The 18,849-nt window shown below is 38.8% G+C and overlaps 1 long non-coding RNA gene and 1 pseudogene across 1 annotated transcript; both read right to left on the bottom strand.

Moving 5' to 3' along the window:
• Positions 1-2,093: 2,093 nt before the first annotated feature.
• LOC120301382 lies at positions 2,094-3,299 on the bottom strand. Its single transcript, XR_005554873.1, has 2 exons — positions 2,726-3,299; positions 2,094-2,391 (listed from the first exon to the last, which is right to left on the bottom strand). It is a non-coding gene; the product is annotated as an uncharacterized LOC120301382 (long non-coding RNA).
• Positions 3,300-18,405: 15,106 nt separating this feature from the next.
• On the bottom strand, positions 18,406-18,555 carry LOC120301412 (annotated as a pseudogene).
• Between the last annotated feature and the right edge of the window lie 294 nt (positions 18,556-18,849).

Here is an 18,849-nt window from a genome sequence, read left to right as displayed (position 1 = left end):
AAAATCTAACAGTCCCAGAGCCTCCCTCTGTGTGCCACCCTGTCCCTAGCTTGGAAGTAGTTGCTGAAACATTGGGCAGGGAGACAGGGTTCAATTCCATCTACAGTCCTGGAAGTTCACTGGGTGATTAGGGCAAGCCACATTTCCTTTTAGCCTACCTCACAGGGTTATCTGCATAAAACCAAGAGTTCCTTCCATGTAAACTGCTTTAACTTCTGGGAGAAGCACAGGATGCAAAGAAATAGAAATGAAGTATTTCCCCGTTTTTTAAAAAAACAATATTGCAATTAACCCTCCATTTCAGGTTAGTTTGCCTGGCAGACCGGGCTGTGGGAGACTGCACTGGACTGTTGAGATATCCACCTCCATTGCAAGGCCATGAAACAGAAACAATGATAGAACCCTTCCAGTGCTCTTCCCCAGCACTTTCTACAGCTGAACTCAAAAATCAGGTGGTGTTTGCAAGGAGACTTATGTGCTTGGTGAAACTGAGGCAAACACCTGTATGTTGAGCAGCTCTGCCTATGAGAGTTTGAGGAGTGGTTGGTCTGCCTTGCCCACAAGACACCACCTTTCCTCACAAAAGCTCTTGCTCAGAAACCCCACCCTTTCTCAAGTGGAAGGTCCCTGAGATGTAAAAATGGATCATAGGGGCAGTCCAACTTTCCCAAACTCTTCTGGAAGGGATCAACTAAATTCCTCCTCCTGCAGGCTGGATTTTTTCCTCTCATAATCAATTTTAACTTTAAAAAATTCCTTACACACACCTTTTAAAATATTTATGTAAGATTTCCAAAGGGGACTTGTTTTTTATCCCCCGTTTTCTGACAATTAGATCAACTGTTCCAGGTACCTTTCTGCTTCAGGCATCCCAAGTGGGCTTTTGAGAGGCCCTGTTGACAGTCATGATTCTTTCAGAAGCAAAAGTCTCCTGGGCCAATTGAGGTCAACCATGGACCTGACCTGCTTCACAGCTAGAAGTTGCCAATGTGCTTACCTGAAGTTCTAGAACCATATATAGCCTTAAAGCTCATCCATCTTCCTCACAAATGATTATAGCATCTTGAGCCTCATCCAATTATCCTTGTGGTGATATAAACCCGGCCCTCATTACTAATCCAGAAGAACAGGAATACTACAGTTACAAGAGTTATAAAGAGCTATAAATCATGAATAAAGAAATGCACTCTACATTGTACACCAATCCAACAAGAAAACAAAAAGAGGGGATAATTACCATAATCCCAGTTCTTTCAATCAGTGATGCCTTCTGCTGTTGAGATTGGAGACACACATCAAGTCCCTGTCCTTTTCCCCCTGCATGTGCATATGTGTGAAACTCACCCATCCAGCCAGCTAGCCAGTCAGCCAGCTAGCCAGAAGTTTGAAATCATAACTGGAGAGGCAGGAATCCTCTTAAAAGTTCCTTTGGCTTCGCAAATTGCATGGTTTTGCAGATATACACAGGATTGTGGATGTATATATTCTGCTTTGGCAGCTTCTTACAATAATTAAGCAACAGTGAATAAAAGCTCACTCATATATGACTACTCAAATGTAAATGCTATTTTGTTGGATAAGATTTATCTAAGTAACATTTCCCCAACAGATTCATATTAATTTGTAGGTTCATCATTTCCTTGCATATACCACTACCAATATTTTTATACTTCTGTCCATTCTGTACTTGGAAAGAATAAATCTTGAGATCGTATATTTTTTAATTGTTCAGTTTTACTGCCTAAATTAATTTAAAAGATTAATTCCAAGCAGACATGCATTTCACTTACATGTCTATATGAATCATCCCTCATTTTGACCAGGAGGCTGGAATAACTTTCAAACAATGACAGGTTTTGTTTGTTTAGTGTTCTGGGTCCAAACTGGGGAGAAAGAATGTTCTCTCAGACATTTTGTTCATTTTTATCTCAGTAGCCTTTTCAAGGTTAGTCAGGTTTATAAAACTAATGAAAAACTTATGACTTCCAAAGGGACACAGAGAGTAGAATGTTAGGTGAATTTGACACTTGGAAAGTTTTTAAGAATTTGAATTAAATCATCGTGGAAGGAATTCAGTCAATCATGTAATCCTCTTTAAGGTTTATTGATGTAGCAGCAATGAGGAAATCTCCAAGCTCAACACAAATGGGGTCAATGAGATGGTGCATTGCATCACATTTGTGGTATACTGTATGTCTGAAATTGATGTCCCAAATTCTCTGCTCGATGCACATTTTCATGGCACTCAACTTCTAAATTTGATGACAGCATTCAGCAAGACAGGTTGTGAAATCCCCTCTGCCATTGTTGGTGAAAAGAATCTGTTATTTTGCAGGGCTCAGAAGTCCTCTTCCATTTCACCCATCGGTCTCTATCCAGTAAGCCTTGTGTCTGAAATCAAATAGGTAAAAGCTAATAAAGCTGTTTCCTATGAATGAAAGGCACTTGTCATATGAACTTAGGAATTGGAATTTTGCCAGAAAGGCTGTTTCAATACAATTTATTCTAGGGCCATTCAGGGCCAAAAATGTCCACAGAACAAGCAGTTTTTTTCTTTCTCAGCACACTCAGGTTGTTGTGTAGTTATTGTTGTAGCCAGTATTGAAAATCACTAATGATTTAAGTGGTACAGAATTCAGAGAAAAAGATCCAGGCAGCTTGATCCTATCTATGTGATTGGAGCCAATCTCTGACTGACTTTGATGAGATCTACTTTGGAGCATACCTGTTTAGAATGACATTTTTTAATCCGAATCCAAACCCGTTTATACAATCACAACGCCGTTGAAAATCCAAAATCTTTTTCTTCCGAGGCGGCGGCTGAGCTGGAATAAACCAGGCCGTTCGAAGTTCGCCGGCCTTCATCCACCCGCTCCCCGCAAACTCCAAGGTAGAGCCGGAAGAGAAACGTCACGGGGCGCGTCCAGCAGGAATATAGAAGCGCCGGGCCAGGCCGCCCTGCATTTCCCAGCCCTTCGTTTCATTTCCTTTTCCTTTCTAGCCTGCCCTGATCCGGATTACCTTGGTTTGTAAAATAGGTTCCACAAAGTCCACTGAGGTTTACTCCCAAGTACAGGAGGAGGTGGAAAAGTCCACGCCTCTTAAAACTGGTGCATCAAAAAAGGAAATCAAGCGGCACAAAACGCCGCCTTGGTTTGAAAAAAAAAAGGCGCGGGCTCGCTTTCTCTCGCCTGGCCAACATATTGCAATTCTCGATCTCCGAATCGGGCAAAACAAACCACTCGGCACGGAACACTAAACAGACGCTTTGCAAGACGGTTTGCTAAACATCCCGCGGACTGGAGCGCGCCAGGTTTTTACACGCACTTACTTGGGAGTAAAGAGGCCGGTGTTCTTGGCACTCAAGGGTTGGTGTATAAGAGGCCTCTGATCTTTTGGGTTGTAGAAAAGGGAGCTATTTCCCAGTCGCTAATAGCCACGACCTTGTTGCACTTTAGTCCATCAAAGTTTTTTCTACAGTACTACAAAGTGTCATTTCAAATTCCACAAGAGAGGGTGTTCGCTGAATATAGTCAGAAAAATCAAGATGGCAGCCGAGACGCTGTCATTGAAGCGTGGACGGTTTTTAGGTGCGTCGCGGCTGCCATCTTGACTTTTTTTTTTTTTTTAACCTCACGCTGCGAGCACTTCCTTTCGCGGGACATTATTGGCCGATTTGTCGCATTGCTGAGCCGAAAACAGGCCAACCACATTCGCGCCATGCATGTTGGCGGAACCCACTGAGAATATAGCTGTGGTTGTTTTGCCAGAACTCAAAAATTGGGCTTAAGTAACCGCTAACGGTTATGCGTGACTTGCCGGTGTAGACGTTTGTGGCTTTTTTTTTCCTGGGAGCCCCCCTCACATACACAACTACTTTGCCCCTCTGTTCCTCCCTGTGTCTGAGCTCTTGACATTAATGTGAAAGGCTTTTTGTTTTGTTTTAAACCGAGCTAGGGCCCATTTCTGCCATTTTATTTCTAGTGCTTACCGTCAAGTAATATACAAACTAGAAGAAGTACAACGAAGAATGTTTGGGACCGCCAATTTGACTCTAGTGGAGATTGTGAGTTCTAGTGCCACCTAAAGTCTGGAAATTGGCCAGAGTTGTTCTGGGGAAATTAGGAGTACTATGTATGTTCGCCATCTGGAATTATTTATAATAATAAAAGCGGGGTATAAATAAATATTAAAAGCTTAAAGATGACGGAATTTACGGAACCTTAAACTAGGCAGTGTACTCTTGGTTGCTAATCTTTGATCTCCCAGGCTCCGATCCATTGGAGCAACTTTACACAGGAGCGTGTTTACATTCTAGATTTCTCCCCGGGGCGCAATCTCGTGTTTCACCATTATATTTTAAATTAAATATTATTTTTAGCGCTCCCTTCATTGTTTTGAAGTCCATCCTAAGAAGTTGTTACCGCTGGAAACATTTAGGGTTATTGGACCCGATGAGCTCAATCGAATTACAGTAACTCGCTAGAAAGCAAGAAAAAAGAAAAAAAAATGCTCCGGATCGGCAAAAGGATACTGAACAAAACTCCAACAAAAGCGAATTTCTGGGCTCTGGGAGAACTACAGCTTGTTTTATCCGGATCGGGGGATCGCCTGTTGCAAATCTCTGCAGCTTGCTCATGGACGTTAATGAACAACCTTCCCTACCTCGGTTTAATTTTACTACGGCTGAAAAATTCCGAGGCACTATGGGAGCGGGAGAAAATATTCGAGTCGGGATATTTGCTTTTTATAAATATTTCTGGGTCAGTATTTTTGAGGGGTCTTATTCATCCAAACCGTAACAGCCCTCCTCTCCCCGTCTGCACGGACCCCGTGGCTCATTTGGAATCCGGGCCGGAGAATAGCCAGAGGTTCTTAAAGTAAGCGGGTAACCGAGTAGCGGCTTTTGAATTGCAGAGCAGAGATTGAACTCCACGACTTTTATCATCGTCTTGGTCAGAGTCGTCGTGGCCGTTGTTGTTATGTTTGACTATGCTCTATTGTCAATCTGACCTGCTCCATTGTCACCCAATCGCAAGGAACAGAGAAAAACGCTTTTAACTGAACATGTGCAGAGAGCTACAATAAGTGCATATTTTCCTTAGTTGACAGTGTTGAGCTTTGATTTGCCTACCCTGAAAAGTATCTCGAGGTGGTCCGGACGTAATCCGGGCTTGGCAATTGGAGCCCAAAGGTGCCGGCCTGAGGATGGACCGAGAAGAACATTCAGACTGGATCGTGAAGCGGAAAGATGCTTTCTTTCCTTGGGTTTGTGGAACGCGAAGGTCGAGCTATCCAAAACGCTGCTCAAGGCCGGTGGCCTGATAAGGAGGGAGTTGCTGAGCCCAACTCTCAGTTGCGCCTGAAGGCTGCCCTCCCACTCCCCTCTCAAAGTGAGGTTATCAAGGCCACCCGTTTGCGAGCTGGCCCAACACCCACGGAGCCAGTCCTTCAAAACCCTTTGTGTTCTCTTGGTCTAAATTACCTTCCCTTAAAAGCGATACTTATTTTGATCCTAGAAAATACATCTAATCAACCAGGCTTAGTGATCCACCAAAAGTAGTAAAAAGGAATGTTTTCTGTTTTTCAGTATTAACTTTGGGAGTACTGCAGAAGGAATTGACAAAAAAAAGTTTTAAACAAAAAAGTTAGTTTCCCAAATGCAAATAACCTAATAAAATAAATTCTAATAAACTTGCTGGGAGCCATATGGCCCGTCACAATCTTTAGCATGCTGGGTTTAAGATGACTTCCTTATATTAGTCCAAATTATCACCTCTGGTTTTTACTGTGGAAATTGGTGCCTTGTTCTGATTTTTGGTCGATCAGCTATAAAAACTCTCGCAATTATTCAAGGTACAATTCATTACAACATCTGCAGTGTTTAGTACTTAACCTACTAAATTAAAATGCAAAGCAGGAACATGTTTAGGCTTTTTCAAAAACAAAGGGGTTGTTTTAATGGGCTGTGCTTGGCTCAAGGAACCACTCCCTCACCTTTTTGCCTGGTTTAGCACCAAGTAGGAACATGGCAGAATAATTAGAATAAACAATCCTTCTCATCCTTAGCAATGTAACATACTGGCTGGCTTAGAAAGTTAAAATGTTGATTGGAGAATTCTGAGCGTTGAAGTCCAGAACAACTTAAAGTTGTTAAGGTTAAGAAATGCTGGAATAGATTGTCTAACTGGGTCTAGTGTGATCAAGGTTCAAAATCTCACAGGAAAGGTTTAGGCAAGTTGCTATCATAGAACTTAGCCTACTTCACCAATTTGTGGTTATAATTAACCAGCTACTTATGACTAAGGGGAGAAAAACCTCACATACCATTTTGTGCTTTGTGGAGATAGTACAGGTATGAATTGCTGGCATAATGCATCTAAGCACAAAGTTGAGTAGGGTTGGACCTTGTACTAGGATGGGAGACCACCAGGATTGTAGGTTTGAGTGGGAAGTGAAAACCATTCAAAAAGAAAGTAATGGTAAACTACATTGGTGCTGCTGCTAAGAAAATTGCATGGAGAAGTCCCTTGAGTCTCCAGGAACTGAACTGAACTCACAGAAAACTTATTCTTTTAAGCAGACTAAAAGGCTCAATTTTAAGGCTCACTCTCCTTTGCTGTTGGTTTTTCTGTAGATTACATGAGTTTGCAATCCCACATTTTCTTTTGGTAAGCTCAGGTCCAGTTGCTTTCAGGAGCATCCTTTGCCACACAGAGCAAGCCAAGAGTATTCCACCATGTGTCACAAGCTGAGAACAGCTGATGATTTTAATCATTGAACTTTATAGTCTGAATGGGTTTGAAACGTTAGCGCTCCTTTTCTGATTCATTGGGTGGGGCTTTATTCCAACCTTGTTTTCATTTTTAGTTCAAATTTCAGCTTATGAAAAGTACATTTTTCCCCACACGCTTCATCATGGAAAAACTCTTGCAGTCCAGGAGAGCAACTAGCCAACTGGCCATTTGTTTCAAATCAGAGCCCAAAGTGTAGCTGGGGAGATGAACCCTCTCCCCAGTAGTGCACTTCTGCCCCTCACATTCTCCCTCCACACTAAATCATTGGAGACCCTTACTGGACTGAAGTGCAGCCAAAGTACTTCGACGACGTTTGATCTATACCTGCTTTTCAGAAGAAGATAGGAGAGAAAATTCTGTGATTTCATCCTAGTTGTGTTTTGTTTCTGGGCACACTATTAGAAGGACCTCTTAAACCATGGCTGCTTGGGTATGCTTCTTAGATAGGAATACAATGGAACAGGGCTAGTTTGAAAAGGACCTCTGAAGAGCCTCTAGGGCTCTATTCCTGTTCAGGTATCCAGCGTACCTCCATCTGGTCATACATTCACTTATTTCAGGCTAATGTAAACTGCATATTGTCAGTGTGTATCACCTCTCAAAGGAGGTGAGGGTATAGGGAACTTTCATTAAAGCCCTAAGGTTTTTGAGAGCAGTTTGGTGTAGTGTTCAAGATACTGGCCCAGAAACCAGGAGACTGAATGTTAGTGTTGCTTTAGCCATGAAAGCCAGAAGAGTGACTTCTGGCCAGTTCAGCCCAACCAACTTCACAGGGTTGTTGTTGTGGGGAACACAGGAGGCAAGAGTTTAGGTTTGCCACTTTGAGTTATATACAAGAAAGGTGGAATGGAATAATAATATCTGTCTACCGGATCCTTATGAAGAACTCAAATGCCAAATGAAGACCAAAATGCCAAATCAGTCTAAACATCTGGCTGACTGTATGACCAATTAGTAGGAAGGGAGGAGGAGAAGAAAAAAAAGGAGGAGGAAAGAGGCCTGGCAAGGTTCAGCTTGCCAGATTAAATATATCAACATCTGTATTTCCCACCAATTTGCTTACTGTAATCTCCCTACAGTTTCTAGTGTTCCAGGGACAGAAATATACACAACACAGTTTGTATGGGGTTGGGCAAATTTTGCACTCCTTTAAATCATGCACCAATGGATGAGTGATTTTGATAAGCAACTATTCAGTTAGAAATGTTGTTTCTCATAGTTACTTTTTCATCTCACTCCAGACTCCCCATTGGTTACTCATATAAGTTGACCTTCTTGGGGGTTTAGCGTTGTATTTATTTTGAATTACTCTGCTTTTGATTTGGACTTTTTTTTTTCCTTTTGCAAATGCATAGAGAAGAAACCAGTGTTATTTGAACTTTTGGTTGACTCACATAGGTGGCCATTTTTATCTTTATTGCTGAATCTTGTGAATATGACTGTCACTAAGGGTATAACTACACATTATCATATTTTGGTTACTGACATCAATTATAACTAAATGTTGTCAGTTAAGTTTATCTCAGCTCACACATTTCTCATATTTAGCTGTTCTCCACAGGGTTATACATGGCAGTATGAATTGTTGGAATTGCACAATACTTTGTCCACAAACCTTTAATTTAAAGCAGTATTACTTAAACTTTTTCTCTCATTATTTCTTTCCATTTTTAAAAATTATGGGGGATACCAAAGAGCTTTTGTTTGTAACAATTATATTTATTTGTATTACCTGTTTAATTTTTTATTAAAAATTCAAGTTAACACATTTGCTGCTACTACCAGTTCTCATTATTGTTTGATGGGATTTTAATATTGTATTATTTTTCAATATAGTCTGGGAAATAATTTTGATTTTGAGGATGTCTTAGAGCATCAGTGTCAAACTCCTGGCCCATGGGCTGGATGAGTCACGCCAAAACCACGGCCACCCCATTCCCGACAATGAGAAAAAAGTCGCAATACGTGGCAACACATGATATCATGAGTTTGACACCCATGTCTTAAGAGCAGTGGTTTTCAACCTTTTTAATGCTGCAACCCCAACCGGTCGTAAGTCGAGGACCACCCAACTGGTCGTAAGTCGAGGACTTTCCTGCCCGGGTGCGCCGCACATGCGTGGTGCCGCCCCCTGCGCTGGCTGAGGCATAGCTGGCAAGGGGCAGCAACGGCGCAGGGCGACCACCGGCTGGGCCACCAGCTGGCCCAGCCCAAGGGAGGTAAGGCACCTGCCGGGCCCCACTTGCGCCAGCAACCCTCCCTGCGCCCGCCGGCCTCCCACCTCCCACCCCTGGCCCTCTTTTACTTACATTTTTAGTAGTTGCTCAGCAGGGAGGGGTGGAAGCTTCCAGACAGCTCGCCTTCGCTGCAGACAGCTTGCAGCACCGTTTGCAGACTGGGGCTTTTGACGGGCTCAGCAGGGCAGAGACAGCCTGGACAATTCCTATTGGCTTTCAAAAGCCAATAGAATAAAAGAGAGTAGCACAGCTAAGGAAAAGGGGGGGGGGAAATGGCGGACTGCGTTGTTTGGTGACCCCCGTGAGATGGTCGTTTGACCCCAAATGGGGTCGCAACCCACAGGTTGAGAACTGCTGTCTTAGAGGGTCTTGAAGGACCCCCAGGGATCCTAGAAATATACTTTAAGAAACACTGATCTGAAATATATAACAAACATGGAAAAAAAGAATGGGAACAGAAGAGAGGAAAAAAGCAAGAAACTATAATTCTATTTTCATGTGAAAATTCTCAGGGGAAATTGCAGAGTATGGTCAAAAATATCAATATGGCACCCATTACAATGTGATCAAAACAGTGCCTATTTTTGTGTGTGTGTTGCAATGTACACAAAAAACAGGTAGAGCTTTGATCACACCACTGTAGCCACAATCTTGATGTTTATGATGATAGTTTGCAGATACAGTGAAGTCCCTCTACAAACCTGTTACCAGCCAGACCAACGAAGGGTAGGGATTTTCCTATTTCAGAAAGCACTTTCACACTTTCACACTTTTCACTTTCTTACCTCTAAGCTGTATTTTGATGACACATAGTAGATCAGTGCAAGAAAAGGTATACCATAAATCAAGACTGCTCCCACTGAAGATGGTTACTTTAATCTTAATTTTAAATTAATTAACTTTAATCTTAAATTTAAATTAAATCTTAATTTAAATGTAGACAGACATAAAACTATTCTGAAGGTTCCCTGAAAACAGAAAGAGGGAATGGGGATTTAGAATTGTAACAGAATATTCTTTTATTCAGTTCCAGTTCTATTTTTGTACATCAGCTGAAAAAGTTACTCCTGATGGTTAGACCATACCTCATTCTTCCAAAGGAAGGTTCAGACTTGAGCTTATAGTTTTGGGTGATTTCCACTTAAGTGGAGAATAGGAGGAATCTAGAAATGATCAGATAATAAACCAGATGAAATAAATATATCACATTATTTATTTTATAGATCTTCACCTTTTGACTATTTTTCTGTGAAAAAGAATATCTGGTCAGTCAGGGGTTTAGTTTATATGAAAAGAGGAGCAAAATCTGTTAAGATGATAACATCTTAACATCAATTCTTCTAAATAATGATGCAAATAAGGATAAATGCAAGTCTGATAGGCACATTAGTACTATTGTGCTGACAGCATTGCACCAGCTGCCAAATTGTGTTCATATAATAGCAAAACTGTTGGTTATTATTTTAAAAAATCTACACGACTTTTCCATTCACCATAACTCCATAATCTCAGCAGCAATGCTTTTTGTTTGCAAACATTAATTCATTTATTAAAAATATTTCTAGGCTGCCACCAAAGGCAAAATGCCTCCCAAGGATAGGTTATATAAAATGGCTACATAAAACATTAATCACCTATTGTTTAATGTTTAAACTATAGGCATTTGAATTGAATTAAAATATTTCTTCTTCCCACACCAATTCCAGATCCTACTCTATGTATTATAAAACCCTGGTTTAACAGAACCTGAACCTATAAAGTAACTTTTTTCAATCTAGACTATTCAATGCCTTAGACCAATGTCTCTCAAGTTTGTGAACTATAAGATACGCGGACTTTGGCTCCCAGAATTCCCCAGCCAACATGGGAATTCTGGGAGTTGAAGTTCACACGCCTTAAAGTTCACAAGGTTGAGAAACGTTGCCTTAGACTATAACTTAATAGCAATAGCATCTAGACTTCTATACCGCTTCACAGTGTTTCACAGCCCTCTCTAAGTAGTTTACAGACTCAGCATATCGCCCCCAACAATCTGGGTCCTCATTTTACCAACCTTGGAATGATGGAAGGCTGAGTCAATCTTGAGCCGGTGAGGATCGAATTGCTGAATGCTGGTAGCTGGCAGTCAGCAGAAATAGCCTGCAGTACTGCATTCTAACCACTGTGCCACCAAGGCTAATTCTTCTGTTTTTACCTCTGCTTCTGATTGTTTGTTTGTTGCTTATTATTTGTAGGTTTTATTATGCTTTTTAACTGTTGTTAGCCTTCCAGAGTCATGACTTGAAATGGGCAATTGTATACTTTGAAATATAAATAAATAAAATAATTTCCCATCATCCTGAGCTAATAATAAAAATAACCTATGCAATTAGGAGAAGAGAGACCCAATATATTGGGGAAAGTCAATTTAGAAAGGGCTGCCCTGAAATATATACAACCTGCTAAAACAAGCATGGAAACTTCTTGAATGGAAATGAATATAAAATCTACATGGTCAACTCCCCATTTACAAACAAACATCAACAAAAATGAGGATTGAGGTTTCAGGAGCTCATTTAGATCTACAGTCGATTGTTGTGTTGGAGGAATATTTTTTTAGTAGAAAGCCACAATAAATACAGGTAGTCCTCAACTTACAACCACAATTCAGCACAAAATTTCTGTTGTTAAATGAGACATTTGTTAAGTGAGCTTTGCCCCATTATACAACTTTTCTTGCCATGGTTGTTAAGTGAATCACTGCAGTTGATAAGTTAGTAACCCGGTTGTTAAATGAATCTGGCTCTCCCATTGACTTTGCTTGTCAGAAGTTTGCAAAAGGTGATCACAGGACATGGGGACAAAGCAACCGTCATAAATACGAACGAGTCATCAAGCATTTGAATTTTGATCATGAGGATGCTGCAAAGGTCATAACTGTGACAAACGGTCATAAGCTACATTTTTCAGTGCTGTTGTAACTTTGAACGGTCACTAAATGAACTGCTGTAAGTCGACGACTACCTGTAATTGTAATACCAAAGGCTTTGTTGTTTTATTATAACAATTGCATAATTATTAATATTGGGGTTTTTAAAATAATCTTTTGGGATATTATCCTCAGTTATAAGTGATAGCAAAATAAAAATATTACACAAGCCAGAACACCACATATAGATTTAAAAACACAATAGGGGGTAAATAAGTAAAGCAATGAAAGAAAAATGTTTGCTGCAGATAAGATTTTTTAAAAAGGCTGCCAGCAGCATAAATAGTTCAAAATTGATTCAGATAAAAAACAGAGAGAGAGAAAAAACTTTAATATTCTCTTGAAAATGAACACATGTAGGAGGCTATTCGTTATTAAAATATCTCTAATACCTCTGTCTGGCAGATTTCATTTCTGTCATTTCTGCAGAGAGCTCTGATCAGCTGTTTACTTTCCCAAATACAAGGGAGGGTGACTTGGGAAAAAATGAATGTCTGGCTGTGCATCTTGTGATGCATTGCCAAACTCACCTAAGAACTATCAAAACTACAGGTAGGCCCTGATTTATGACCACAGTTAGACTGGAACTTTCACTGTTAAGTAAGGCATTCATTTAGTGAGTCATGATGTGACTGCGCATATTTCATTAAGCAAATCTGACTTTCCCCATTGACTTTGCTAATTGGAATCTGGCTGTGTAAATCACCACAAGACTCTGAGGCAATGCAACCATCATAGATACATGCCAGTTACCAAGTGCCTGAATTGTGATCACATGACCTTTGAGACACTGTGATGGTCATAAGTGCAAGGTCCATAAGCCACTTTTTTTTCAAGCATCATCATAACTTTGAATGCTCACTTAATGTATGGTCATAAGTTGAGGACTACTTGTAGGCAAGATTTGAAGCATAGTTTTTCATACCCATGTCAATTCACTTATATATTATATTGTGGATGAAGACCCAGAGGTGCTTTTTAAAAAAGCAACTGGATTTTCTTGTTTTTTTTCCCCTTGAAAACATTTCACTTCTCATCCAAGAAGCTTCTTCAGTTCTGATTGAATGGTGGGGAATATAAGGATTTACATTCCTGACAGTCATCTGGTCATTAGCTCTCTGAGAGTCATTGAAGCCACTCAGGGGTTTATCTGTACTCTCAGGATCACCTGAATCAGAGTGCAAATGGGTGTGGAATCTTCTTGGGACGGTTGAAAGGACTGTATTATAAACCGGTGTAGGTGGAGATAGGCTGATGTATGTATGTATGTATGTATGTATGTATGTATGTATGTATGTATGTATGTATTTGGCGCCCATCTCATATCCAATGATTCTGGGTGGCTTACAACATAAAAACTTTTAAAAATATATTAAAATCATCAATTGTGAAAAAAAATCTGGAATTCAATGATGCCTGCTTTTAAACACAACAAACAATCCAGTCTTCCTTCTTATCACTTGTCTTGTGAATAAGTCAATAATTTGCCAAAATGTATGGAGGGGCTCCAAAATCCCCTTTTCAGTCCTCTTGGGGAAAAAAAAATCTTCCTGCCTTTTCTACACCCAATGTTCTTCCAAAGTTTGGAAATATAGATCTTGCAAAGTGTGCTGCTTTAACAGTTTTATTTTCTGTAAGCTTCATGAAAAAGACATGTTGACCCAGCAGCTCTTCAGTTGTTGCTGCATTTGTAATTCAGCAACATCTGGAAGATTACAGATTTCCTATTACAAATATAAGAGAAAGATAAGGTAGGAAAAACATATCTCTAGTCCCAATATACATCACTGTGGCTTATAGCTGCATCTCTTTTATTATAATACTGACTTTCAAAGCAAACTTGTCTAAAATGATTTAATCAGTATCTAAAATGACTATATTTATAATTTCACATAACTGCCATTAAGACAAATGTATATGATTGCTTTTCTCAACCTTCTTAATCATGATACTCTGCATATTTTTATATTTGTGTGTTTGTGTGTGTGTGTGTGTGTGTGTGTGTGTGTGTATATTTCCATTGGTAACTTTAGCATAAATTATTGATTGATACTTCCATCAAAAATCTTCAAAACAATTTCCTTTTGATTGTACAATGGGAAACAACTTTCAAGAAATGGAAAAACGTTCATTTGGCTGTTGCTTGCACTGGTGAAGTACTGCTTAGACAGGGAGAAAAACTCTGGTGTATCACATGCAGGAGTTTCCTGAGAAAAGAAACATGAAGTGAATGTGATAGTGAATTATGATTTCTGCATTTTCAGTCATGATAATAATAGGTTTCCGATATTATAGTGATGGGAGCACAATTTCAAGAATGGGGGAGATACCTTGAATAAACATATTTTGGGATACAGTTTGCATCAATAGGCTAGGAACATAAAAATCCAAGCTTTTAGAACTCTATTTCTTTTAATTTGCTTGAATCCTGGGATCCATCAATCATCATTGCCAACTGAAAACATCATCATGAACTCTTTGCTTTAGAGAACAAAGCTGAGCTTATAGACCTTTTGTGAAAAATCCACCACTACAGTACAGGTAGTTCTCAACTTACAGCAGTTCATTTAATGACTGTTCAAAGTTACAACATTACTGAAAAAAGTGACATGACTATTTTTCACACTGATGACCCTTGCAGCATCTTCATATTCATGTGATCAAAATTCAGATTCTTGGCAACTGACTCATATGTATGACAGTTGCAGTGTCCTGGGATCGTGTGATCACCTTTTGTGGCCTTCTGACAAGCAAAAGCAATGAGTAAACCAGATTCACTTAACAACGGTAATACTAATTTAACAACTGCAGTGATTCACTTAACAAAAGTGGCAAGAAAGGTCGTAAAATAGGGCAAAGTTTTCTTAACAAATTTCTCACTTAGAAACATAAATTTTGGGCTCAACTGTGGTCGTAAGTCGAGAACTACCTGTAGTTATATCAGTTGTTTTTAGTAATATAATTTAGAGCAAGTGAATAGCAACTTTACTCAGAAGGCTGCCAGTCACTTGGGAACAAAAAGTTCCACTAAAAGCTCCACTAAGAGAGATACGAGGGAAAGAATCTCTCAATTTTTCTGATTCCTGATTTCAATTTTATTTCTTACCTACCAGTTTAGGGCAACCTTTGTATTAACAATTATTTGTTGTGTATATATTATGATTTGCTCATGCAGTGTGACCTTGTTGAGCTTGCTCTGATGTGAGATCCACTTCTTTGGACTTTGGACACATCAGTGAGTGTAATGGAAGTTTCAGTAATGTTTTTCAGCACTGAAAATAGTACTTTAGACAATTTCACAATTTCCTCCACTCCATCAATTGTCTGTACTTTGTTTCTTTGTATTTTTATCTCTTTGTTTTGTTCTCTCTCTCTCTCTCTCTCTCTCTCTCTCTCTCTCTCTCTCTCTCTTTCTTTCACTTTCTTGCTATTAGCCAATAGTTCATATTGTCTTTTTGCCTCTCACAGAATTCCTTTCCAATGTTCTTCTCTTTCTCTGCATCTGTTTGTTCCCATATGTTTTATCCCTTTGCTAAGTATTATTTCAATAATCCTTGCTTCATATTCTTTCATTTTTCTCTCTTTTTGACTTCAAGGACATTGTGGCAGAGTTAGAACTGTAAAGCATAGCAATGTCTCAGCTTTGATTACAGGCAATGGTTTGTTAAAAAGTCATTAAATAACAACATAATCAAACAACCACTCTCAAAATAGAAAAAAAAACTCTTTAGAAAGAAATAATCAGAAGACAATAGCAAGAGCTTTTTACATTAAAAAATGGCTCCAAAGAAACAAATAATTCCTAATCCATGCCATTTTTATATTTGTGTTTATTTTTCTTATTTGTTCTCCCATGTTTTGTAACTTAGAATCATATTTTTGATTTAATCCCTTTAACTGGATCCCATTTAGATGTTCTGAATATCTCTTTCAAAATTCCCAATCAACATGGAAGCTGAATCCCAACATACCTGGAGGATTAGAAAAGTTCAGACAACATTAAAAAGTCTGGTTTTATATATGCATATCCCACCTTTCTCTCATAAACTTAAGGTGCGATTTAGTATTCCTTCTGTTTTCCCTTTCATTTCTTTCAGATAACATCTCTGTGAGATAGATGATAATTGAGCTTAGGATGGCTCACTGATTTTCTAAATGAAGATCTGAATGCAGGTTTCCTGGTTTTAATCCAACACTCAGGCATTATACTTCCCCACAACATAAACCTGGTAAAAGAACTTTGGCAGTTGATAACAGAAATTGAAGAGCATGTGATATTTGAGTTTCAGTCATGAATCAAATATGTCAGTCACAAATATGTTTTAGACTTTCTAGTACAGATAATGTAATTTAGTAAGCGAGACTATCAAAGTAATATTTCAATTGTCTTTCATTTATGGTTGTTATGTAGAGAAAGAAAAAGGGATGGCATGCACAGAAAACTATTTTTAAGACAAAGTAATACTATTGTTTATTCATGTTTATCTGTATGATCCACAAGAATTCTACATTTACAGACTAAAAAATCCAAAAGAAAATAAAACATAGTATGGTAAACTAATGGCTAAATCCTGAATGACATACTAGATACCGAAATTCGCAAAGGAAGTTTAGCAGCATTTTATTTTCACAACACATGAAATGAAATTCATTAATCATCGAAATAAATGGCATGAGTGCAAAGTGCCTAGTATGTTTTAAAAACAAAATCATTTAATTATTTCTTTTGATGTCAGTTATTCATTTGGGACTATTAAGCAGTAAAAAAGCACAACTTATATTGACTGCAATATACATTGGATCTGTTCCTATATTATCCAACGAAAACAGAGCACTGCAAAAAAAAAAAAATAACAAAGAAGAGGTCAATTGCACAGAGTTCATGAGGCAGCTATATCATCTGAGAACTGCCTGGAATTTCTAAGAGTGTCATTAAACTATGCAGAACACACCAGCCATCCTGCAGCACTTCCTTTTCTCTGAGCATCTTGGTTTATCCCCATTAAGTGGGGAGTGTCACCATGCCATGCATGATGTCCGTTTTTTTTAGTAGTACAAATCACTGAGTTTGGGAAGAGGGTATATATTTAAGGGTTATGTCCAGAGGTACTTTTTTCTTTTTAGATGGGTCACCATACCAGTTTGGAGTTCCTAAAGATGGAGCTCCTGGATGGAGCTTATATCACATCCTTTTCCAGATTTTGCTGCACCAACAAAGGGAAAGGAATGTAATACTGACTTTTGCTATTGTTTAATCATTTTTCTTTATTGCTGTCCATAAAAATTATAGTGTTAAGCATGCTAAGATAGTTGATTCTCTACAGCTTCTGATAGGCTGTGCCTAAATATATGACTTTCCAAATAACTCTTATTTGGAAATTTCAAATTTATTTCTTCTTTGTAACAGGAGTGGGGAGCTGTCCTCCAAAGACAGCTAAAGACAGCTAAAGTTCAGTTCCTCACAGCCCCAGACAGCCAATGATGTGGATGCACTAAAGTGGCTTCTGGAGAACCAGCAGCTGTCAGCGCTCTTTTATACAGAAGTCTAAAGCCAATGTACTTCAACCAGTGGAAATTATCTTAATTGTTCAGAAATCTTTTCATGCCATATTATTTTCTGAGAAACTGGGTGGTTGGACAAGTAAAAGAATGAAAAGAAGTGTTGCTAAAGAAGATTCTGAAGATATCCTCCATGAAGGCTTGACCCTTCTAGAGTGGTTTATGTTTTCAAGGCTTGACCAAAAGTGAGAATAAGAATTCAAATTATTTTCATTTAAATATTGCAGGCAATAACCTTTTGAACTTCTTTCCCTGAATGCTCTTTGAACATTAGCTTTCTGTCAAAAGGAATGTAAAAAATATTCTCTTCATTAGGAATCAAATAACACTTTAAATAAATAAAATCCCATACGAAGGCAGTTTTTGTGCCGTGCTCTGGAAATGGCAATTACTTCATGCATTCTGGAGGGCATTCAGCTGCCACTATGTGATTGGTAAAATTGTAAACTTGTCATTATCAAATTAATGGACTGGGTCTAATAAGAGCCATAATTTCCTAATGCCCATTTATAATTCAGCAAAAAGAAATATCACTTTTTAATGGAGGGGATAATGAGGATTTTTAAAAAAGGGGAGGGCAGCTCCACAAAAGCAGTTAAGTGAAGTCTTAATTGCTGAAGGGTTGCCATCGTATTACATAGTGATAGTTGTATGAATGTTTGATTTACTTCCCAAATAAAACATACTTTGTTTTTATTTTATAAATTAATCAATGCCAATAGGAGTGTTTCTTTTAAGAAAGCTCTTACAACTTAAATTTCTTTTTTTTATTAAAAGTTTTAAAGATTTTATACAATATATATCCCAAATCCCTCCCCCCTGCCCCCCTCCCCCACTTCCCAGAGTTACAAATAAACAATCATAATCTAACTAACATTACCCAACTATACAAACAATCAAATCCATAACATACTTTAACTCCTTTTCAATGGATGAGCCTCACCCTGGGAAAATCTCCTTCATGATCAAGGTGTCTCCCCTGCCAGGTAAGAATACAACTTAAATTTCTTAACAAAATGTTTATATAATCGCCAGGTAATATGTCTTCACATACAAGTTACAAGAGAACCACAGTAAGAGAGCCACTGTAGGTCTCGGTCTGCTGCTTATGAACATCCCAGAACCTCCTAGCCTTGGGCACAGAAACAAAATGAAGAAAAAAGAGAAATAGAACTATGTGTCATCTGGATATTGTTCATTACATAGCCCAAATCTCTTGATAATATCTTCTTGCACTTCATGTACATGGCACAAAAAGTGACACCATCTTCTTAAACCGACTCTTTGT

This window comes from Crotalus tigris, unplaced genomic scaffold, assembly GCF_016545835.1.
Source record: "Crotalus tigris isolate CLP2741 ecotype Arizona unplaced genomic scaffold, ASM1654583v1 scf7180000024382.2542628, whole genome shotgun sequence".
NCBI classification, from domain to species: domain Eukaryota; kingdom Metazoa; phylum Chordata; class Lepidosauria; order Squamata; family Viperidae; genus Crotalus; species Crotalus tigris.
This window is presented reverse-complemented; position numbering and strand designations above follow the sequence as displayed.